General features: G+C 60.3%; 1 protein-coding gene across 1 annotated transcript in view; it reads left to right on the forward strand.

Moving 5' to 3' along the window:
- The first annotated feature begins 1,180 nt into the window (after positions 1–1,180).
- The window catches only part of DAGLA (diacylglycerol lipase alpha), a 58,255-nt gene continuing 35,597 nt past the window's right edge, over positions 1,181–23,838 (forward strand). The window contains exons 1-2 of the mRNA XM_052661853.1: positions 1,181–1,211; positions 1,668–1,711. The gene's annotated coding sequence lies outside the window, so the exon portion shown is untranslated. The remainder of the gene's footprint in view (positions 1,212–1,667; positions 1,712–23,838) is intronic.

Here is a 23,838-nt window from a genome sequence, read left to right on the forward strand (position 1 = left end):
GTCTGACTCTTCGCGACCCCATGGACTGTCCTCTGGCTCCTGTGTCCATGGGATCTCCTAGGCATGAATCCTGGAGTGGGTTGCCATTTCCTACTCCAGGGGACCTTCCCCACCCAGGGACCAAACCTGCATCTCCTGCGTCTCCTGAAGTGGCAGACGGTTTCTTTACCACTGAGCCACCTGGGAAGCCAGAGTGGCCATACCAGCACCTATAAGGTATGGAATCTGGTGTTTACAACCTACTGAGAAGCTATGAGATGGACCTAGAGGTCTCCACTGTAACATCAAGAGGTGGGTGCTACCGGAGGTTAAAGGAGAGAGAGCGACTCAAACCACGGAGATCAGGGGAGACTTAAGTGGCCATGGCCTTTAACCTGGGCCAGCCAGGTGACTGGCTGCTGTAGAGGAAACGGCAGCAACAGGGTATATGGCTGAGAAAGCGAGGGGCTGACCTTTTGTGGTCTGGCTTGACTGTGGGAGCAGGAAATGGAAGTGATAAAAGGTTGAGAAGTGAGCTGAGGCTGGGTCCCTAAGAGCCACAACCATGAGGCAGAAGGTCCGGTCCTTGAACATGGGCCGTCACCACAGTGTTCTGAGCGAGAGTGTGCCGGGAAGAGGTGTCGCTGCAGGTGCCAGGGACCCAGGGGCCAGGGGGCGGGAATGGGGAGGCTGGCACTCAGGTAGTGGCCACCCTCGGGAGGCCGGGAAGGTGGAGGCCATGAGGTTTGTCATTTGAGTCAGTAAGAGGCAGGGCCTAGGGCGGAGCCTCTTCTGGGACTCAGATGCGGCTCCCACACTTGCCTTCCAGCTACTTTGACTTGGGGGAGGAGGTTCCAGGTTGGGGGTGCAAGCAGGAGGCTGTCGGGGATGCCTTGAAGGAGGCTGTGCTCCTTCATCCCTGAGCACCCACCAAGGGGGCTCCAGTGTTCCTCGCACTTCTTGCCAGGCGTCTGATCATTTTCTCACCACATTACCCCTTGAAATTTTGCCTGCCCGAGTTCAGCCCAGGAGATTACTATTCTGGGAAGTTTCATCAGAAACCCTCTCGGCGTCTGAGAGCTCTCTGAGCTGGAGGCTGGGTGGGAGGAGAGCTGGGCTTAGCTTCACCTGTGTTTGGGGAGCCGCTCCTGAGGACCAGCTCCTCCACCTGGAGATACCTGTGCTGCAGAGCCTGCGGGCCGGGGACGGGAAGGTGGGCCATGCCGTGTAAGGTGAGGCAGTTTGCCGCCCCAAAGAGGCCCCTTGTCCTTGCCTTTCCTGGAGCCATTTAATTAATTTATGATTGATGTTCCTGGACTTCCTTGAGGTTAATTTATTATTGATGTCTCTTCATTATATACCATCTGCCCTGCGCCTCCCAGCACGCGGCGACTCCCTCTGGGCAGGCCTCACGTGGGGTGAGGTCGGGGAGGCCGCTCCTCTGGCTCCCTGCCCCCACCCACCTTAGGGCCAGACCCTTTCAGGTTTGAGGAGTTGGGAGGCTTCAGGGCATCTGTCTCCAGGAGCCTTTGCTCAGCCACCAAATAACAGTAATAATAACAATAGTTGCCATTTTGTGAATGCTGGGAATTCAACCTGGGACAGCATATAGCACAGAGAGAATCCCACTTACTCCTTGTGATAAATATCCCTCTACTTCCCCATCCCTCTCCACTTGTGTCTTATAGGAGGCTCAGAGAGGGTGAGTTACCTGCCCAAGGACACACAGCAAGTAGGTGGGAAGCCAGGGCTTGAGCCCAGGACCCTCCCCTCTCCTCCCTGAGCTCTGCCTCTCCTTCAGGCTCGCACAGTTCCCTCATCTACTGTGATGCCTTGCTTCCCCACCCCCCCCACCCCCCCGCCATTGCACACCAGGACTGTACTACGTGACGTGGTCAGGGGGTGGAGCACAGGCGCCCTTCTGAGCGTGTGTTGTTAAACGTTCATGGCTTGTCCCCCTCACTAATGCATGTTCTCACTGAAGACTAACAATGATGGCAAATAGCACTTACTGAACAGGCCAGGCGCCATGCTAAGCCCTTTTCATGCATTAGCTCATTTAATCCCCATGACCACCCGAGAGGCAGGTGGTATTAACCCATTTTATAGGTGAGGTGTGGAAATGTGCTCTAGGCAGTCGGCTGACAGAGGGCAGAGCCTCCTGGACTCCAGCAGCCTTGAGATACAGGGTGCTGGCCTCATGCTCCCGTAATTCTCTCCTCTCTCCATCTCCCCTGGCCTGTTTATCTGATATCTGTGTATTTATCCAGCGGCCTCAAACCTTTCGCTTGTCTGGTTTGATGTGTTGGCCTGTGTCGGGCTGCCTCCTTTGCCGTGGGGACCAGGAGCACCCATTCCAAGGGTCCCAAGATGGGTGATTTTAGGGAGACAGCAAGGCAGGCTTGGGTGCCAGGCTTGGATCCTGCCTCTGGCTCTGCTGGGCAACTTCAGATGAGTCATTCAGCCTTTCCAAGCCTCAGTTGCCCCATTTGTATAACAGCAACAATGATATTTACTCTCCTTCTCTGGCTGTGCCCATGCTCAGAGGCAATGCTGGGTGGGAAAGACACTCTGCTGGTCAGGGGTTAGAATTGCTTGTGTGTGAGATTCAAAGCTTCAGGAGCTGGCATGAAGGCCAGGAATGCTTACGACTGGGCATATACCTGGGCCAGGGATCTACACCCATGCTCTGAGCTGCCTGCACAGACTAGTGAATTCCGTGGTTTACCAGCTGGAAGGCCTTGCTTGAGGACCCTGCTGGGCCAAGAGCTGGGCAGGAGGTCCCTCAAGGGGGCCAGGCCCCAGTCTGGTGTCCCGGATGGCTGGCCAGTGTGCCTGGGTCCTCTGGAGGCCACCCCGCCTGCCCTGGGGCCTTGGGTCATGTGGAAGTGCACGGGGCCGGCCTGGAATTCAGACCTCACCACCCATCTCGTCTGCCACTTGCCCGGGCAGCCTGACCAGGTCACTTCAGGCAGGTGTGGTGTGGACAGAGGATGGCTCACCATGCCGCCCTGGGTACCTCCTGTCACCCCTCCAAGTATGCGGAAAGCCTGGTGGAGAGGTGAGCCCCGCGTCTGCTCCGGAAGGCGGTGAGACCGTCAGCCTCCCGATGGCAGGCTTCCCAGGGCGTGGGCTAGAAACCCTCTGATTTCTCATCAGCATTACTCTGAGCACGTCTCAGTGCTGGACCAGGTCTGGGGGCAAGGTGGGGGGTGCTCCCCCGGGCCCTGGGGAGGAGGGCAGAGGCCTTTGACTGTGGCAGGGGCGAGGCCCGCCTGGCATGGCCGTTGGAAATCTGTGGCCGGGCTGCAGCGAGGTGACGGCTGGTTTCATTTCCCAAGTTTCCGCCCTCTGCAGGCGGGGATTACATCAGACTCTGCTTCATAGGAGCTCTGCGCTGCCCTGGGCCAGCTGCCCCGCTGCAGTTTCGGGCTGGCCCGGGTCCTCCCGGCAGCCCTGGGCCCAGCGGGCCGTCCTGGCCTCTGCAGTCTCATTGGACATGCTGCCTCCTGGTTGGCACTGCCCACCTAGCCCGCTCAGCATGGCCAAGCCTCCCAAGACCACGCTGCCCCTCTCATTCTTCCAATCTCCCAGCTCTGATTCATTCTCTCTCTCTTTAAAGTCAATGTAACATGGGCCTGTGAACATGGACTTTAGCATAAAGCTCCATTCAAGTCCACTGATATGTGGGCAAGTCCTTCAACTCTCAGAGCCTCAGTTTACTCGTCTCTAAAGTTGGAGGGGGGGGGGCGGTGTCTAGTGGAACACAGCACACCGGGCAGCTGTTGGGGTCAAATGAGATGCCACCTCTTTGGACGTTCCGCTCAGTGCCGGGAGCACTGTAAATGTTACCTGCCGTCCGCTCATCTGTCCCCCCAGGGGACCACCCCCCCACTTTCGTGAGGCTGCATCTTGCAGCCAGGCAACCCTGGCGCTCCTCAGGGCTGGCAGTGGCTCGCCGGCCCTCTGGCATCCAGCCCTGTTCCCACCCCAGCACTCTCCGAGGCGGCCCGTCCCTCTTGGTTCCTCTCCTAGCTTGGTTTCCTTCCCTTTGGCGCCTCTTCCATCCGGCTGCCTTGTTTTCTTTTTTTTCATCCACCTTTTCCTCCCCTGAGGTTTCTGGGAGAGGCCAGTCTTTCGTTAGAGAGTCTCTGACCCCTTTGTGCTAAGGGGCCATCCCCCCGCCCCTCCCCACGACTGTGGGAAGATGGACTGTGGGTGAGACTATGCACCCCGAGCATGGGGGTCATGACTTGGACTCACAGCCAAGAACGCTGGCGACCTTGACAAGTCCAGAGTCCCATCCGGTCCTGTCCAGCCCTGGGAGCCTGTCGGTTGGGGCAGCCTCTCCCACGACTGGAGGAGGCCAGCCTGCGCGGCCACAGCGGTGCTTCCTGAGCCAGCAGACCCTGCTTCATCCTCCTGGGTTCTGGGGACTTGTGGAAGGAGAATGGGAGTCAACCCCCGTGTCCCGGAGCCAGAAAACCCAGCCACATCTGGAGTCTCTTTCCTCCTAGGAAGTCAAGGAATGTTTCTCAAGAGGTGGCTTCAGCCTCATACCTTTGAGAGAACTTGGTCTTCCGCCCGACACCGTCCCCGGGACCCAGGCCAGCCTGCAGAGCCAGGAACAGCCCCACCACTTGTAAAACTCCCATCCACCCGCTCTCAGGGACCCTGGTCAAGCGGCTACTGCAGGCCAAAGTTCTGTGCCTGGAGCTGGGAGTAAGCAAAGTTACCACCGCTTCCTCAGAGAGTTCCCAGGTTAGGGCCGGATACATAAACAGACCACGTAACAAGAGCAACAAAGAGCCAAGAATCCTCTCCCTGCTGGGCACACCTTCCTCAGTGCTCCGTCTGCCCTTAACTCATTTAATGCGAAGAACAGACACAGCTCTGGTGCAGTGGGCGCTCGCCCAGCTCTGTGCTAGGGCCGTGCCCTGGGAGGGAGGCACGTGCGTTTGACAGCTGAGGGATGGGTTAAGGATCTCAGCTTCCTTGGAGAACTGAAGAAACCTGCTCAAGGCCATGTGTTTGCAGCTGGCCGGCTGGGCCTCAGACCCCCATTCGTCTGGCCCCTGCTCTCGGGGGGGCAGGAGGTGTTCCTTCTTGCTCCCCGACCTGGTATCGGGTTGGGGGACCCCTTGAGCCCCAGGAAGGACAGGTTCCTACTAAAGGAAGACCTCCCCCCCCAGAGCCACCCTGTTGCTGAGAGGACCAGCCTCCCATCTCCTTTGTCACTGCCCACGTGTGGGCCCGTCCGGGCTCAGACCCTGTGCCTTGGCAGGCCGCACGGGGGCTTCCACTCACCCCCACGCCCCCTGCCAGCCTTGCTGAGCTGCTGCAGATTGTTCTCCTTGTCGCCTGCCTGCTCCACTGTGTGGCGTAATAAATGGCTAACAGAGGGCCCCCATTCTCTGGGACCGCCTTCTCCATTTCTTGGCCCCTTCAGAGAACCTGATCCCCCCTCCACCCCAGGTGAACCCTATTCAGCAGGCTTCCGGCAGTGGTAACTAAGCCGGGCGCCCAGCCCACCACCTGCTCAGTACTTTATAAAAGTTTAACCTTAATGGTGTAATGAACTCCCATCATAAAGCAGCTGGAGCAGTGCATCCTGAGATGTATAAATTACAGGCGCCTCTGAAGTTGTAATTGGAAATGGCAGCAAGGGGAAGGTTGAAAGAGGCCAGCCTCGTTGGGCTGAGCACAGATATTCTCTGCTGCCTTTCAAAAGGCACACAGAGCTGAGTCTGGCTGCGAAGAAAGAATGTCCTGAGACAAAACTGAGCTCCTGGTAGCTCCGCCCCAGTTCCCGCTTCCTGCTCCCGCCCCCACCCCCGACCGTGTCCACGGAGCCTGTAGGTTTCAAGAGGCACAACCCCCACCCAGACCAGGGCCACCAACACAGTGGGCCCAGAGGGAAGCACGTGGGCATGGACACAGCAGACAGTCCACCCCCCAGCCCTGCCTGCATTTCTCGGGGAGCACTTCAGAGTTGGGTTGACTCCCCTGGTCTCTGAGGTCTCACCTCTTGCCATAATGGTGGGGCTTGAACAGAAAACTGCAGGGGGTGTTGAGAGTTGGAGTAAGGAACCCGGGCTCTGGGGCTGGACCATCTGGCTTCCTGTTGCAGCCCCTGCTGGTGGCACATGGGAGACCGTAACAACATCGCGTAACCTCACAGCTGCAGAATCTTGGCTATAAAATCGGGAATTGACCTGCATCGGAGGAGTATCAGAAAGATGACACAGGCTGACGGGGTTCGGGTCTCAGCAAAGTGCTGCTTTAGGGACTTCCCTAGTGGTCCGGTGGCTGGGGCCCCACGCTTCCACTGCAGGGGTCACGGGTTCCATCCCCGGCTGGAGAACTAAGATCCCGCAGATTGCCTCTGAGGCCGGGTGGGGCCCAGACCTGGCCCCGGGGACGAGGCTCACGGACCACAGCTTGAACGGCCGGGGCAGTGTTCAGGCCTCAGAAGTGCTCGTGTAGTGCCTGCTGTGATTGCCCTTCCAGGCACGGTGCCCAGCGCCTGCACTTGCCCGCTGCATTTGCACACAGTGCCCACGCCAGTCTAATTTGAGTGCTCCTGAATGTGGCCCATGCACCAGTGGCAAGGCCTGAAAACAGGTTAGAAAGGTCAGAATCTCAGGGGCCCTTCCTCCCCACTAAATCAGAATCTCTGGAGGGGGGCCCAGGACTCTGCAGTTCGAGCAGCTCTGAGGTGCCTCCTCGGCTCACTCAGGGAAGAGAACCATGGCTGGGCCTCATCCTCTCCCGGAGGGCATCTCTCAATGCCAGGAAGCTCACCCAGCCTCAGAATCACCTGGGGTTGACCTTGATGCCCTTGATGGGCTCAGCTGTTGGCTTCTGGGCCCTACCTTGGACCACCAGCTTTCATAATGCCTGGTGGGGCCTGGGAACCTGCATTTACCCACCTCCTCTCTGCCTATTCAAGTTTGAGAGTCACTGGAAATCACTCCTTGTCTGAGAGTGGTGGAGAAGGGCAAGACCCTTGTACCTACCTCCCCACACTGCACACAAGGCTCTGCCTCTGCTGGGGGAGAAAGGACACTAGATGGGGGCCAGGAGCCCCCAGTAGCCAGCACCATCCCACCTGGGGGCCCAGAGCGGCTCATCGTTGTGTCCAGCTGTGGGGCTTTTCTCACAGCGAGAAGGGGAAACAGCCTAATGGCCACCGGTAGGAAATTGGTTGATTAAACTCACATACTGCAGGCACGTGGACTGCTGTACAATAATAAGGGAAGATTGGGCTAGAAAAATGTTTAATGAGAAATATTCACCTTCTCTGGCTCAGTAAAAAAAAAAAAATGTGGCAGGTATGGAATGCTCCTGTATTTGAACAGGGAAGCAGATCTTAATAATTTTCCTGGAGGGATCCTGGATGATTTCTGGTTTTTTTTGTTTGTTTCTGTTTTCTATGGAGAACATATTCTTTGTGATAAGAAGGAAAAAGAAGGATAGGTAATCATGTCTGGTCCAGGGTCCTTAGGCCACAGGCGCCGGTAGCAGCCCAGGACCCCCAGAACAGTGTCTCTCTTGCTCAGCCTGCCCCCTCTGGAGTGTCCTTCGCCTTGGTCTCTTCCCTTCCCCTTCAGGCTGTGCCCAGTGTTCCCCAGTCCTTCCCACTGTTTCTCCCACTTTTTCCCTTCCTCCCTTCTTTAAGTCTTCCCCTGATGATGGGAGGGCACCTCCTCCTCTTTACACAGGAAGAATGAGTGGGGAGGAGACAGCCAAGCAATGGGAGGCCCCCCGCCCCCTGGCTTGCAAGCCTCAGGGGACAGACTTCAGTTTTCATCAGGGCATCATCTAGGAAAAGCCTAAGACTAAATTCCAGAGTCTAGGCACCTAGGATGTGCTCAAGGAGTAATGGTTGAAATGAATGAGTCTTGGAATGAAGCCAGGGACAGGACAAGGACCCATAGCTGTGTGACCTCAAGTAGATCAGCGTACCTCTCGGGGCCTATTAGAATCTTCACCACTAAGATTCAGGGACTCTTGAACTCTGATTTCCGTGGGCCCTTCCAGCTCTTATCTCTGGTGAGTCACATACCTTCCCACTCTTGCTCCTTTCCCTGGGTTTGCAAGCAGTTTGTGCTGTCCAGGAAAATCTCACCTGTCCGTTCTAGCTGCCCAGTGAGGCTGTGCAGAAGCAGCTGCTCGGGGCAGGGCCCTCAAGGCGAGGGTGAAGAGAGGAACAGGACAGAGGGAGACCCGTGGTGCTGGGAAAGCCACCAGTAGTCGAGGGCTTGAGCGATCCGAGCGTTCCTGGATCTGATACTGGTCTCCCACAAGCCCTCCTCCATCACCTTTGCTCTGCCCGTGGTCGGATGCCATTCTTCATCTCCTGCCCAGAGCTGCCTTTATCCCAGTGCCTCTTGCCCGGCTTTGCAGCTGAGACTCCGTTTCTATCAGGCCCAGCAGCCCCAAGTCTCTACCTTATGAGCTGCTATTTTTCAGTGAGTGGCTCAGCGGGGAGAGAGGGTGGGAGAGATCCATTCAAGCCGTTTGCTTTAAAGACATTTCAGTAAATTCATGGTATTTGTGGTCACATCTCTTCAGTGCTCTTTGAAAGAAACGGATGGGTTTCTGGGTCTCTCCCATCACCAGCTTCCCTGCCTGGCAGCAACCCAGAGGCCCGAGTTGGGAGCTAGCCCTGATGCTCAGCCCAGAGCGCCTCCAGGGCAGAGGTGATGGGGGCAGGCTGAGTGCTGGCTGGAGCCCAGCCCCTGCTCAGGCTGTGTTTGCCCCCCAGGAGTTCCGGGAGGCTAGTGTGTATGAGCACCGGAGGAGGGGGAGGACAAGTGTGGCAAGTGCCTACCCCCTCTTTCGGCCTGGTGGTGAACTCCTACTCAGCCATCAGCACCCGACTCGAAGCCTTCTCTATCTTGCTTTGGGCTAAGCAGCTGTCCTCGCTGCGGGGTCCCTGGCATTAGAACTCTGTATTCACAGACCCGCGTGTGGGTGTCCTCATCATTCTGCAGCAAGAACTCCTCAGGGCTGGGGCTTTTCACTTCATGTTCACAGCCCCGAGGCTCCTTCTTAAGATCCCACTGAGTGCATCGGCTGGGGCAGGGCAGGGCCGGTGTCTGCTTTCCCACCCCTGGTCTGAGAGCCCACCTGAGGCAGAGAGTCGAGCATGCTCAGAACATCTCCCTGCCCTTACCTGTGCCCAGAAGGTGGTCCTCCCTGGGCAGGTGACAGACTGGGAGGGAATGGAATAACGGAGTGGGCGGAGTCGACAGTGAGGCACCCGCTAGGCAGGCTCTTGCCCAATGGGGCCGCCCCACCTCAGCACCCTCAGGCGGCCGGCAGCAGTGAGGTGGCCGCTAACCGGTCTGGCGGGTTTGTGGGGACCTGGCTGGGTTTCTTGAGGGACAGGACGTCCTGCTGGGAGCAGGCTTTGTGCCCGTCCTCTCTGGCCTCCCTGCTCAGGCTGCTGGCCTTGCTCTTCGCTTTGCTGTGCCTCGTTTTTCCTGGACAGAGCCTTGACCCTGCCCTTCCTGGACAGGACAGCTTGTGGTGGGGGTGCCCAGGCTGGAGACCAGCCAGGGCCCCCCAGGGACAAGGGAGAGATACCGAGGATACCAGGAACGTGCTCTGGAGATACTGAGACCCCGGGAAGCAGAATACCCAGAGGCCAGGGTGATGGGCGCTGGGCTGGAACTGGCGGTGGCCGTGGTGACCCTGCTCCCGCCTCCTTCCTGACGGATGCACCAAGGATGAGAGACCAGAGCCCTGAAGAGGCTGCAGAGCATGTCACAGGCCCAGAGCCCCCACTTGAAAAGCTTTTCTGAGCAGTCACTCCTCCCTGCCCCGCAGCCAGGCTCCCATCTCAGGGAACAGGGCTTGGGGGTGGGGAGCCCTTGGGGTGTTCCTCTCGCCCTGCGCTGGGAGGGGCTGGGTGCCCCGCTCCGGAGGTGTCAGCGGAACTGTCACCCAGCAGTGGGTGCGGGCGCTGGGATTCCCCTGGCTGACTCACTCACCCCAGCCTGCCTGTGCCTCAGCCCAGGCGGGAGCCATTTGTGAAGGTGTCGCTCTCTCGGAGGGTGTCCCAGGAACCAGGGGAGCTGGGGCCGAGGGGCCCCGGGCGGCCAGGGGCAGATTTGCCCACGGAGTCCTCAGGTCTCCCCAGACCCCCGCACCCAGCTGCCTCCCCCCCACCCCCAGCCCTGACATCTCCGTCAAGCACAGGGCTCCCACTTTCCAACACGAGGAGCCTTAAGGCCTTGGGGGTCCTGAGCCGGCGCTTGGCTGCTCCCTGCCTCCCTGAAAGATTCCCCCCAAGGGTGATGAAATGCCTTCCCTCCGGAGAACAGAGAAGCCATTGATTCCCTTGATCCACCCGGGCACTTCAGAGCCAGGGCAACCCGGTGGGGACTGAGAGGCAGGAAGTGGGGCCAGGGCAGTGACCCAGCCCGGGGGCCAAGAGCCCCTGGAGAAGGAGAGAAAACTGCAGTCTGCCCCCCGGAAGAGTTCACACAAGCCAGTGCGCGATCTCCAGGCCCACAGATGCCCCGCGGAGCCCGTCTTCAGACCCTCTGGCCACCAGCTGCCTGTGCTGCCCTCCAGAGAGCAGGCAGCGAGATGGAGGTGTTGCAATCATGGCATGGGGGTGGGCGGTGCTGGGGGGGGGACCAAGCAGACAGAAACGTGGAGCGCGCGGCTGGAGAGCAGGCCTGTGGGGGCGGCTGCAGCAGGCTGCGTGGGGCGAGCCGGGCTGGGGATGGGATGGGAGGCACAGTTCTGGGTGATTGCCCCGGAAATCCTGCCTTCCAGGTGCCGAAGGGAGGGGAGGGTGCTGCCCCCTAACCTCTCCAGGCTGGAATGGCAGGGGCCGGCAGCCTCCCAAACCCCCACCCACCCCTCCAGGGGCCGGACTGCCCAGGGCTGAGTGAGGTCCACGGAGGGGCATTCAGAGCCCTGGCACAGTTCAGTCTAGGCGGGCAGGCTTCTCCACAGCCCACCTGCAGAAACCACCCTCCTGGTCTGGTGAGAGGCCACGGGTGTGGTTGGCCGGGTGCCATGGGGCAGCTCCAGCGTCTCTGGTGAGCGGGCCACCCAGCACCCCTGCAAGCATGCCCAGCCTTGTTGGCCACATGAATTCCTCTGTGAGCAGGCTCTGGGCAGGGTGACCCAGGGGGAGGTCTAGGACAGGCCTGGAGGCACAGCCAGGAAGACAGGCCTCTCCTTCCCTGGCTCTCAGCTCGGCCCTCCCGCTGCAGCCTGGGGCACAGAAGGTAAGGGAGGCCTGGTCCAAACGGGGATGGGCCCTAGAGGCAGGGCCAGCCCCCTGAGCCCTCCGAGGGCCGCTTTCTTTAAAGGCCAAAGGACAGCCCTGCCCGGGAGCCTACTGAGGCCCCGGGAGCCTGCTGAGGCCCCAGGAGCCAGGTCCCAGGCCAGGGTTCATGTCCCCCACCTCCCACTGACCTCTGGTGGCCTGGGGCCGGTCTCTGCATCCTTAACCCTTGCTTCCCTCCCTGAAATGCGGGTATGTGACTCCGTGGCCCAGAAGGTTCCTTCTCACCCAGATGTTCTCCTATTGCTCACTGAGCCCTCCAGCTTAGAGAATAAAGGAGGGCCCGAGGACCGTCTTCTAATGGGCCTCGGTGGCCAGGTACCCCACACCCTGGGGCAGAGCACAGGTGCTCTCCTGGACTCTCCATGTCTCCTCCCTCCTCCCTCCTCCCTGGGGTGACAGCTGAAATGAGACCGTGGCCGCGAGCTGCCAGCACAAGGCCTTCCAGCAGGTCATCCAGCTCTCACTGAACAGTAGTTGGTGTTGTTACCCTTGTTATCATGATGTCTGCAATGTTATTATCACTGTGATGGAGTTGTCCCCTCAGAGCCTGTGGGGGGCTCCCTGGAAGAGGTGGCTCGCGTCCTGGGCTGGCATCGTCTCCCCCTCACCCCCCGGACCAGCCTGCTTGAGAAGCAAGAGGTCTGGCGGGGGCAGCTGGAAAGTCTGGGCAGTGGGAGGGGGCCTGGCCCCTCTCGGGCTTGGCTGAGCCCGCCGGTGCCCATCTGCGGAGGGGCGGCCGCCCTCCAAGAGTTGGCTGGGAGACCTCCGAGCCGAGGAGTGCGTGTTCTCCAAACATCTTGTGCACAGCAGATGGCAGCCATGACTCCCTTTCTCCCTGCAGTTCCGGCTGCACTTCCCTTCCCTGTGTTCGCCCTCCTGTTAACTTTGCTTTCTGCTTTGGGAGACGGGGAGGCAGCCTGCAGCCCCCAAAGCCGCCTCTGACTGTGGGGAAGCTTGGTGCGCAGAGCGCGGATGGCGTCCAAGCCGAAGAATCCTCGAGCCCCCATCAGCTTCGTGAGGGAAGCTGTCTTGCCTAGGTTCCCACACGCTGCCTGAGTCTCTTTGGCCAAAAAGGCCACTGGTGAGATCTCGGAAGAACAAGGGCCTGGGCCTGGACTGATGTTTCTTGAGCAGCTGCGAGGCACCAGGCACAGTCTGGGTGCCAAGGACACGGGCAGAAGATGCAGTCCTGCCCTCTATGAGCTCCCAGCTTGGTGGGGAACCAGGGTACCTGGGACAGAAATGGAGGGGCACCAGTCAGATCTGCCTCAGGGTTGGCAGGCTTTTGCGAGCTTCACAGAGGAGGGCGTGTTTAGGCTAAGCCCTCATAGGTTGAGGAGTTCACGGGTCAAAGGATTAGAAAAGGCATCCTACGCCATGAGAATGGCCTGTGCAAAGGCACGGAGGCACGATGAACTCTGATGCCGCAGAGCACTCGACCGTGGTGAGTAATAGAGCGGATGAAGCCAGCTTGTTTCGCCAGCGTGTGCTCTTCAACCCCAGAGTAGGGTCTGTGGGGAGGAGCAGACAGTGACCCTCTGGCTGCTTGTGGGCGGGGCCAGCCTGAAGCAGAAGCACTGCATGGGGGGCCAGTGGGGCCCTCGGCCGCTGGAGGGAGTTCTGGGATCTGACTCATGGTTGCCCTGAGTTTGGGGCCAACAGGAGCATCTCCTGCTGTGGAGCATCCCCTGCTGGCAGAGCACCTCCTTCTGGTGGAGGACCTCACTCTGGTGGAGCACCTCCTACTGGTGGAGCATCTTCTGCTAGTGGAGCAGCCCCTGCTGGTGGAGCACCCCTCTGCTGGTGGAGTACCTCCTGCTGGTGGAGCACTCCTGCTGGTGGAGCATCTCCTTCTGGCGAAGCACTCCTGCTGGTGGAGCACCTCCTGCTGGTGGAGCACTCCTGCTGGCGGAGCATCTCCTTCTGGCGGAGCACTCCTGCTGGTGGAGCACCTCCTGCTGGTGGAGCACTCCTGCTGGTGGAGCATCTCCTTCTGGCGGAGCACTCCTGCTGGTGGAGCACCTCCTGCTGGTGGAGCACTCCTGCTGGTGGAGCATCTCCCGCTGTAGAGCACCTCCTTCTGGCGGAGCACTCCTGCTGGTAGAGCATCTGCTGGTGGAGCATCCCCCCACTGGTAGAGCACCTCCTGCCTCAGCTGGTGGAGCATCTCTTGCTGGTGGAGCAGCCCCTGCTGGTAGGGCCATTGTCAGAAGTCTCTCCCAGAGGCTGAGACAAGGGGGCTGTGAGTAAGCATGCCCTCGGAGGGTGTGGTGCCCAGACTTCCATAGGTGCTGCCCCTCGTTCTGTGACCTGCCCCACTTCACGCCACATCCATGTAGCACTGGACAGAGCCTCCATGAATCAAGACCCTAGTCTATGCCAAACCGTGCCTAGTGCTCCCACACAGGCCTCCTCCCATTTAACCTTCACAAGAGCGGCGCATGTGGGCATTGCCCCAGGCCCTGAGACTTGTTCAGAGTCACCCAGTCAGGAACTGGCCAAGGTCCAGGCCCAGGTCAGCCTGACTCTCCCTGGCAGCCTCCTGCTTGGTTGTGTACCCTGTCCCCTGGAGAAGGCTTGGTGTGCAAGGTGGTGGTGGGGGTGGCCCGCAGTGTTTGCTTTTCCCAGCCCTGCTTTTGCCGTGCCGTCAGCACCTGGCTGACTGTTTGCCCAAGGATCTGCCCTCCAGGAAAGTAGGTGGGACTGGAGGGCAGGGCAGACGAGTGGTCCACTGCTTCTGGTGTCCAGCTTTTCTGAGTAACCAAGAAGGGCTGCGCTGCCCGTGAGCGCCACACCCTGCAATCCGACGCTGCCCCAGCAGTGCCTGGCCTCGCCCGCGCACAGCATGTGACTTTGCACTGCTGGGCCCAGCATGCCTGGCATGCCAGGGCAGCGGCGGCAGCAGCAGCTGGATGGTCAGCAAGGAGCAGGAGAGGTCCCCAGAACCCTTGAGTCAGGGCATCAGCGTGGAGGCGAGGCCTGGCATCAATGGGGCTTTTGTGCGGCCAGGGGCAGAGGAGCATGTGGCTTAAGCTGGGAATATCCCACCGGACACCTCTGTCCCTTCCTTTCCTGGGGCAGCTGCACCTGTCCACGGCCCTGCTCTCCCTCCCAGCGAGGAGAGTCTGCCTTGATTCAGGCCTGCCTTGCCCTGGGCCTCACCCCCTTTCAGATGAATCAGAACCAGAAACTTCCCTGGTCCTGGGCCCGGGCCGGCCCCCGCCCACCCCACCCCCACCCCGCGTCTCTTTCTGAGAGCGGTCACCGGCTGGGGAATGTGTTGGTGGCTCCCTGAAGTCACAGGCTGGATCTTTGGGACCAAGGAGAACAGATTAGGTAAACAGAAGCTGGGAGGGTCTGGCATCCCAGTGGAGAAGTAGCCGTTTCTCCCCCGAAGCTGGGACCCCAGGGAGAGGCCTGAATGAGCTGGACAGGGAGCCGGCACCCCGCTCCCTGAAGTCCTGCCTGTGGCTCGGGTCCTGGGAGAATGAGGGATCTTGCCCCACCACGGGGTGCCCACCTTGCTTTGCACTGTGGCCTTTAGCAAGCCCTCTGCTGTGGCCCGTGGTCACTCCACCCCTTGGTGCCTGCCAGACAAGCCGTGAGGACCATCAGGCTGTCACCAAGTGGCTGGACTGCACCCAATGGGCAGCCAGGAGCGCATCCTAGCTCAAGTTGGGGACGGTCTTCCCAGGTGGGTGCGGCTGTATCAGGTTGTCCAGTCACTCCCATGCTGGCCTTGGGGGAGCTGGCTGTGTGCTGGAGCCAGGGAGGCAGCCTGGTGTCTCTACCACCACCTCTTATCTGGGGAGCAGGACCGGCGTGGAAGAGGGGAGTGCTAGTCCTCTGAGGTTTTGATTTAAGTCACAGAGGCTGCCAGGCCCTGCTCAGCCTTCTCTCCTTCTGCTGGTCCAGGTCAGTTTCTGCCTGGGGATGGACACAGGGTCTGCAAGTTCAAGTGACGTTGCAGACAGCCCCATCCTCAGGCCTTTCATCTATGACTCAACTTCCCCAGCAGAAGGATGCTCCCTAAAATACATCATTTTCATGCGGTCTCTTGCCAAGCCCTCGACTGTCACCCCCATGGGAACACTGTGAGGCTGGTACCCTGGCAGTCCCTGTTTGCAGGCTGTACTTTAACCAGCATCACTCAGATCTTATGTCCCCCTCCCCCTTTTATAGGAATCAGGGCTCCGAGAGGATGCAACTTGCCCACAGGTAGTAGAAGCCGAGTGCAGTACAAAGCCTGGGTTCTCTGACAGTGAACCCCATGTGTCTCCCCCCTCTGCCCCGACCTGAAACAAAGTGCTAATAAATGAGCCCATTGATACATAATCCATCCCACTTTGGATCCCTCTGGCTTTTTTTCCTCTGAGGAGCTCTGAGCACTTCCTAGATGTGATCTCATGTGTCCTCCCAAGGCCCAGAAGAGCTGAGAGGACACCGGATGCCAAGGGTGGGAGGGCCGCACAGAGCCGGCCACGGGGCCGAGAGCCAGCCTGCCCACCGTCCAGACCCGGGTTGGTCCTCTACGTCTAGTAGGGGGACGCTGGGGCGTGTCTCCCGCTGGGCCTGCCCTCAGCCTCCGGTCTCAGTCTCCCGATCGTGCAGGAGGAGCGGGGACACTGGGAGAAGCCCGATGAGGCCCCATGGGGGCGGGGGTGTCGAAGCCCAGGGTTCTGTCTTAAAGGAAAGTAATCATGTTGTGAGGCTTTTTATAGTGCTCTCCTTCTAAGAAGCCTCTGCTCTGTCTTGTTTGTCTCCTCGCATTCCTAGGAAGTTGGCAGAGAGCAGATGAGGGTCACAGGGAGGAGGCAGAATGAAGATCTGCAGGGCAGGCCCTTTCCCCGGTCACCTCTGGTCACCACCCCCCACCCCCAGCCCCCAGCCCAGGAGGCAGCCACTGTTTCCGTGCCCATTGTCTGGAGAGGAAAGAGGCTTTGAGGCTCCACAGTCATGGGCAAGTCACCGATGGCCTAGGTTTTGGCATTGGTTCTGATTGATCTAAAACACTGGGCCTAGAATGGTCATTCCCGGCCCATCTCCCACCCAGGGTAGCCGTGCAGTGGTATCGATATTTCAGCATCTTTCCTAGGATTATGTCTGCAAAGCAGAGGCTGAAGGCCCTTGGCAGGTGAGCATTCAGGGGGAATAAAAAAGTGAGGCCTGGGAAAATGGGAGATCCTGTGCTTTGTGTGCTGAGTCGTGTCTGCCTGTCTGTGACCACGTGGACTGTAGCCCGCCAGGCTCTGTCCATGAAATTCTCCAGGCAATAATACTGGAGTGGGCTGCCATTTCCTTCTCCAGGGGATCTTCCCAACCCTGGGATCAAACTTGTGTCTCTGTGTCTCCTGCACTGGCAAGGGGGTCTTTATCAGCTGTACCACCTGGGAAGCCTCAAATGGGAGATCGCTGAGGCCCTAAGAGGAGAGTCGTTCTCCATTCGTTCCCTTTCCTTCTTGCTGACAGTATCCCCAAGATCCTGGGGAGCCCCCCACGCCCCCCAGGCTTCAGGCATGTGGGTCTCTCAGGGACCCTGTCATGGGGAGGGGCCTCAAGTGCTCGCCACACCCCGAGAACACACAAGCCCTGGTGCTCTTCCCACTGACGTGTGCCCTCCCTCCAGCAGCAGGCTTTGTGGCGGAGGGTGCCGCAGGCCACCCTCCCATGGACAGGAAGGCCTGGGCACCTGCTGGGAAGCCAAGGGAGCAGGTTCATCAATGCAGTGAAGCTCCTTAGCCAACAGGACACCCCAGACAACTGGCCACATCCTGGCTCCACTGCTCACTGTGTCGCCCCAGCAGATCACCAGCACCCCGACCCTGCATTTCTGCATCATCAAAGCAATGATGGTGCCGCGTTTCTCCCCTGCCTCGCCTGCAGTGTGGTCTTCAGGCACCAGGGGACCCCGTTCATGGCCTCTGCTGTAGGAGAGCTGTCCAGGCCCGAGCTGGGACTCAAGGCACACGGCGTGTGGGTGGAATGGGAAGGGCTGGGGCTGGAAATCAGGAGCTTAGGCTCTGGGCTCCACTCTGCACTGGATTCAGCAAGGCTGTGCTTAGATGTGCCGCCTGCCAGGCCCTTTGCCGAGGGCTGGGGACACACCAGGGAAGGAGACAGACAAGGCCCCTGCCCAAGAGCCACATCCTGGTGGGGAGACTTAGACCGTAACGTGCATGCTAAGCCACTTCAGCCGTGTTCTGACTCTGTGGCCCTATGGACTGCAGCCCGCCAGGCTTCTCTGTCCATGGTATTCTCCAGGCAAGAATATCGGAGTGGGTTGCTGCTTCGATAGTAAACACATCGACACAGGGATAAACCAGAGAGGGTTAGATGGTGGAAAGTGCTGAGAGGGAAATAAAATGGTAATGTGATGGAGAGGGCCTTCGGGCTGCCCTGAGGCTGGGCAGAAAGGCAGGAGGAGGGATGCGTGAGCTGGGATCGGAATGATGGGGTGGGCAGGGGGGATGGCGCGTCCAGGAGACAGGACACACCCGGCTGTCTGAGAGACAGAGAGAGAGCCCACGTGCTTGGGGCGTGGTGAGCAAGGGCAGCGTGGAGGTGAGGGCAGGCCGGCCGGCAGAGGAAGGAGAGTGTTTTCCACGTGTGATGAGCTCTGCATGGAGACTGGAAATGGGGTGTGGGGGCGGGGGGAGGCTGGTTGACTGGCAGAGACTTCTCTCCGAGCCTGTTTCCCTGCTTTAGCGCAGCTCACGCCCCCTCCCCCGCGCAGTGGCATTTGTGGTCAGAGCCAGTGGCCGGAAGAGTGAGGAGATGAGCACGGAAGGAGGAATGCCTCCAGCCTCAGGCTCACTATGGGGGTCCCTCGGCTGTGGGAGTGGGGCCCAGGGACCACCCCTGAGTGGGTGCCTGCTGGACGAATGCCCTGGCCTGCCGCACCCACTGAGGGCACGACTGGGCAGAGCTGAGACTGGGGAGTGGGTTCCCCCAGGAGCGGGTGGAGCGGGGCGTGGTCCATCCTCCCCTGCCTGCAGGAAGAGACTGGGCAGGAAGTGCTCCAGGCGGGCAGCCCTCAAGGCTCTAAGGGCTGATGCGGTGTCGGCCCCTCGGCCTGTCCGGGGGCACCATCATCAGGCCGGGGCGTCCTTGGCAGCACCCGGCCTGTCGGTCACCGCCATCTGCTGTATCTCTGGCCCCCGACTCCTCTCCCGCATCATGCCTGCCGTGGCCCGGAGCTTCCCACCCAGCTCCAGGATGAAGCTGGCTCACAAGACCCCAGGAGCCTCTCCAGCGCGTCCCTCCCCTCTGCTCCCGTCTGGCTGGTTCTGGTCTTTGCTCCACGCTCCAGGCTCCGTTTCCGCCCCCAACCCGCCCCGCACATGGACCTGCCGCCCTCTCCATGTGGCCACGTTACTCCGCCTTATCCTTCAGATCTCAGCTCCTGCTCCCAATTCTTCAGGCAGCTGCCCTTCAGATCTTTGCTGGGGCTCCGACAAGGACCCCTCTTCTGAGCACAAGTCGTAGAATTTTTCACAATCATATGTGAAGATCAGCTTCCAGCCTGTCTTTCCTTTCTGGCCTGTCGGATCCTTGAGGGCTGGCCCCACTTTACTTACTGCTGTGGCCCCTTGGCACGTAGTGGGCTCTCTGATTGTGTGTTGGAAGGTGGAGGATGGCTGTGTGCGGGAAATTAATTTTTAGGTTTCACCTGTGTTCACACCCTGGGGCCCCACCCCTGGGGCTGATCCTGGCTTCCTCTCCTCTTAGGTCCCAGCGCTGCCCTGAGCCAGGGAGTCTGGAACCAAACTGGCCACATGTGGGGGTTGGGGGGTCCTTGAAACAGCCAGGCCTGGGGCCATGCTGTGTCCTCTGCTCCCAGGCCCGCCCAGCCCTGGGGTTTGGGGCCTGGGCCCGCCTGGGGTCCCTCGAGGGCGGGACGGGCTCACTCAGATGCTTGCCACCGACTGGAAGGAGGACAGTCACAGTCGAGTCCATCCAGGGTGGCTTCCGGGCCGTGGCAGGTTTGCAAGCCAGGTGGCGTTGCCGAGGAACTGTGGACTGAGGGAGGGGTGGGGGACCCGGAACAAATGGCCTTAGGGCCTTTGCCCTTGGGCTTTAGGGTAGAGGCTTCAGTGGGTGGTCTCGGGCCTCCCATCTGTCTCCTCTGCAGCCTGGCCAGGCCTTCGATCTCGGGGGACCTGGCATCCCTGGCGCTTGCTGCCGAGTGGTAGAAAGGACGGTGGTGGGACATGGGTTGGGAAGCTGCAGCCGCCGTCCCCCTCAGTGCCGGGGTCTCCCCAGCCCCGGCCGGGGCCGTGCTCACCGTGGGGGTGGGCTCTCGAGCTGCAAGGACATTCTGGTCAGGCTGCTGCCTCTGATGCTGGCGGGGAGGGGTGCCCAGGAGGCCCCAGAGCCCACAATTCTAGGTCACCTCCTGCACCATCGGAGGCAGGAGCCATATTTATAGCAGCCAGCGGCCACCGAGGGTGGGGCAGTCAGCAGGCGCCGTGACGCAGGCCACCTCCTCCAGTCCCCTAGCTCTCGCCGACTCCCCCACCGCCACCCCCGACTCCAGAGGCTTCCTGGGCAAGCGGCGAAGGGCTGGGCCTGCTGAGGAAACAGGCCTTGTCACCTTCCTCCCCAAGCCCCGGCGGGGACATGGTGCCACTCTCTGCCTGGCAGGAGCCTCGGCCCCAGTCAGTCTGGCCAGGACCCTGTCTGTCTCCTGGGCCCCAGGTGGGCATCCCGTTATAGCACTCAGCGGCCCGCCCTGCCGGCCTGTCTCCGTGGTGCCGTCAGCTCTGGTTGAAAGGTCTGGGCCCTGGAGTCACCGGCAGCTTTGCCAGCCTCCCTGGGGCTGCCAGGTGCATCCCTGCCGGTGGTGAGCAGTTAATGGGGCCACAGGCGCCTGCCCCAGCTTGACGGGGCGGAGACCCCGCCGAATGCCTGTCACCTCCCTGCCATGACCTTGCGAAATGGCCATGGAGTGCCACTGGGGGCAGGAAGGGCGGGCAGCCTGCGGTCACCAGGGCTGTTCCTCCTTCCACCCCAGGGAGCAGGCCTGGAAGCCCCGGCCCCAGGAGTGACAGTGAGATCAGCCTGGGGCCCCAGGCCCTGAGGGTGAGTCCTCTGGGGAGGAAAGTGACACCCTACTCCGGAGTCCAGGTCGGGCCCTGCTCCCTCCCAGGCCTCACATGCCCAGATACAGAGCTGGCCCTTGGCTCCTGCCCAGGCCTGAGGAGGCAGAAGGCTGACCTCTATTCGGGGCCTGATGGAGTCACCCCCATGTTGCCCTGAGCCACTGGGCCCATCCCCTAGCCCGGGGGGAGAAGAAGGGGGAGGCCAGGATTACCTTTTGGGGGGCCTCCAGTGTAACAGACAAGGTGAGGCAGGCAGGCCCAGAGCCTATAGGATGGTGGGCTGCAACTTCACTGATGAGCTGTGGGCTGACCAACGAGGACCGAGGCTTAAGGCCAACCGTATGGGCCCCGGGCTTCGCCAGGGAGGAACCCCTGAAGTGAGCGGGTGTCCGGAGAGAAGGAAGCACCAGACTGGGCACTCCACTGATGAGCAGGAGAGGGACATGGGTGCAGGGAACGGGCTTGCCCAACAGCAGGGCTGGAGGGGCTGGTTGGTGCAAAGCTCGATAGCTAATGGTTGGGCGTTGTCATCTTATTTGAGAGGAATTTAGGGGCTTCCTTGGTGGCTCAGTGGTGAAGAATCTGCCTGCAATGCAGGAGACGTGGGTTTGCTCCCTGGGTTGGAAAGATCCAGGAGAAGGAAATGGCAACCCACTCCAGTATTCTGGCCTGGAAAGTCCCATCTACAGAGGAGCCTGGCAGGCTATAGTCCACTGGGTCTCAAAGAGTTGGACACAACTTAGCAACTAAACAGTAACAACAACAGGGCAATTTAGGAGTCTTAATGCACTTGTGAGGAGGGGGTTGATTTAAGTTAAAACTGTAAAAAGATGTGTGTGTGTGTATCCAATGCTACCCAGCATCCCCTGTATGAAGGACCCAGCACTCAGCACTTCACAACTTTGAACCCACTTGGTCATCTCCCACGGGGTAGGCACTGTCATCACCAGCCCCGCTTTACCGAGGAGGAGAAAGCAGTGGTTGATTCGTCCGGACTTTGAAGGTCATTGCTCAGTGCACGCCTGAGTGGTCAGAGACCCTGGAACAAAAGGCAGGCCTACCCTGTTCTCCATCCGGTGGCCTTCGGAGCCCCCAGCCCTCCCTGGAGACCTGGGGTCACGTGCTTGGGCCTGGCTTTGCCATGCCCAAGGAGGTGTGAGGGGGCCAGAGGGAGTCTCTGAGCACCTGGGTGGGTCACCATTTCCTTCGGCGCCTTGTGGCGCAGGCCAGGCAGACACGCGTGATGGTTGAATTAGTCTAGATCCCGGATGGAGACCCCAGGCTCTCTCCAGCACCCAAACAGCACGTAGAACTCTAAAAGCCAGGGCCAGAGTGGGCCTACCTGAGAGGTCAGGCTGTTTCCAGGGGTTTCTCAAACGTTTTTAAGCCCTGAGACCGTTTAGCTCAAACACAATGTCACAAGGAGCCCCAGTGGGTAAAAAAGCTAATAGCCACTCTGACCAGCGTAGCCTGCAAGCCCCAGCCTGCTGTGACCCCCTTCCCTCATCTGGGGGTGCCTGAGAAACCCACTTCAGAGAGCGCTGCCATCCACTCGCTGGGCGCAGGAGAGGAGGGCAGAGGGGCTGGGCCGGGGCCGAGGCCCCGGGGCCCGTGAGAGCAGCACCTGCCACCTCCAGCGATGCTCCTGTGGTGCACGGGGACTCTGCTGACCTCGTCCCCTGGGAGAGAGCTTGTGTTACTCAGTCACTCGATCCCTGCCTGCTTCTGCGATGCCCAGGGAATGGTTGGCGTGAAACTCAATAGCCGAGCGCAGGGCTGTGCCCTAGATGGCCGTGCTGCCCGGGAAGGGGGCCCGCCTCTGTGGATCCTCCATAGCCCATGCAGCCCCCACCCCCAGAGTCGGGAGCCCCCCAGTACAGGCTGCAGAGGCAGGCACAATAGGACCGTGGTGGCACAGGGTATGCAGGGCGTGGTGGCGGGGTTCCTGGCAGGAAGGTGTCAGGGTGTCAGGTGAGGTGTGCCCACTTAGCAGACTCATTAGCAGCCTTGCTAGGGGGCTCCTCATGAAGTGGAGGTGCGAAATCCTCTCGGAGGTGTCGCCAGCACCTGAAACAGGGAATCTCTTCTCGGAAGCTCTGGGAAGCCCGGCCAGAGTGCTGCAGATGACCTGCCTGGTGGGGTTCCCAGCGACTGGCTCGCCAGAGAGCAGAGGCCCTGGGGGAGGTGAGGGGACAGGGGGTCCACGGGGGCACTGCTAGCAGGACGCTGGAGTGGGCACATTGGCATGAGCGGTGGGCCTCCGCCCCTCAGAGCATCCAGAGTCTGGGCTGGGAAGGGGCCTCCAGGGGCCCCACTGAACCTCTGAGACAAACAGATGACCGGGGGCGTCTGCAGGAGCACGGAGTGGCCTTGGGCCAGAGCTCCCCTGTCCGACCTGAGCTGTGGGATGGTGATTCTCATCTCCGTGGCTCATCCTGGGTTAAGGAGGCAGGGCCGGTGAGGCCTCAGCCTGGGCAGGTGGGACTCCTGCCATCCCTGCCCGAGAAGGTGGGTCAGGGCCTCCTGTAGGCTGGCACGGGTGAGGGCAGGCATGGGTCACCCTGGTGCACAGGGGTGAAGAGCAGGGCCTTTCTGTGCAGGAAGCCTGACTCGCTCGCAGAGATCAGCAGCCCTGCCACAGCTTGGGCAGGGAAGGACTTGGGCCGTGAGGATGAGGTCTAAGCACTCTCAGGAGAAGATGATGGATAAATAATGATGGTGGCAACGAATACTTGCCAGGCGCTGAGTGCTTTCAATACGTTATTTCATTTACTCCACGACTCCCGGTGAAGCGGGGAGTCCTTCGTTGTCCTCTCCTGCAGATGAAAAAACAGGGGCTCAGAGAAATGAAGGTCACAGACACCTAGAAGTAACAGAACCAAGATGCAAACTCAGGGCTGCCCCACCTCAGGGCTGGAGGGAAGCCAGCGGTGGGCTCCTTGGAGGAGCCATTACCCTCCAGGTGTGCGCATTTGAGACTGCGGGTTGCAGGGGAAGGGGGATGTGGCACCACCGCAGGGGCAGCGCAGGAAAGACTCCGCCTAAATAAAAGCAAACCTGGGATGGGCACCTGCCTGCATGCACAGACAGGCGGAAGGAACTGGCCAGGGGCTGGGAGACCAGAGCCCTGCCTCGCTGAGCCGCCCCAGGGCACCTCGGCCCTGGGCCCCAGAATAAGGGTGGGGCAAAGGCCATTCCTAGTTTCAAGAACAGAAACCGTCTCCAGGGAAGAATTCAGAAACAAAACCTGGACTGGCCAGAGGGGAATCTCTTCTGCTCTCCAGAGCAAGTCCATTCTGGCCCAGGACAAAGCTGGAGGAGACGAGCAGGGAAGACTGCAGGGGGGAAGGAAGGCCCGGCCTCTCTGCCATGCCCGGGGCAAGGAGGGGTGGGGGGGCACATCCTGCTGCCTCTCAGGGCAGTGCCCCCACCCCCGCCCCA

This window comes from Budorcas taxicolor, chromosome 25 (genome assembly GCF_023091745.1).
Source record: "Budorcas taxicolor isolate Tak-1 chromosome 25, Takin1.1, whole genome shotgun sequence".
Taxonomy (NCBI): Eukaryota; Metazoa; Chordata; class Mammalia; order Artiodactyla; family Bovidae; genus Budorcas; species Budorcas taxicolor.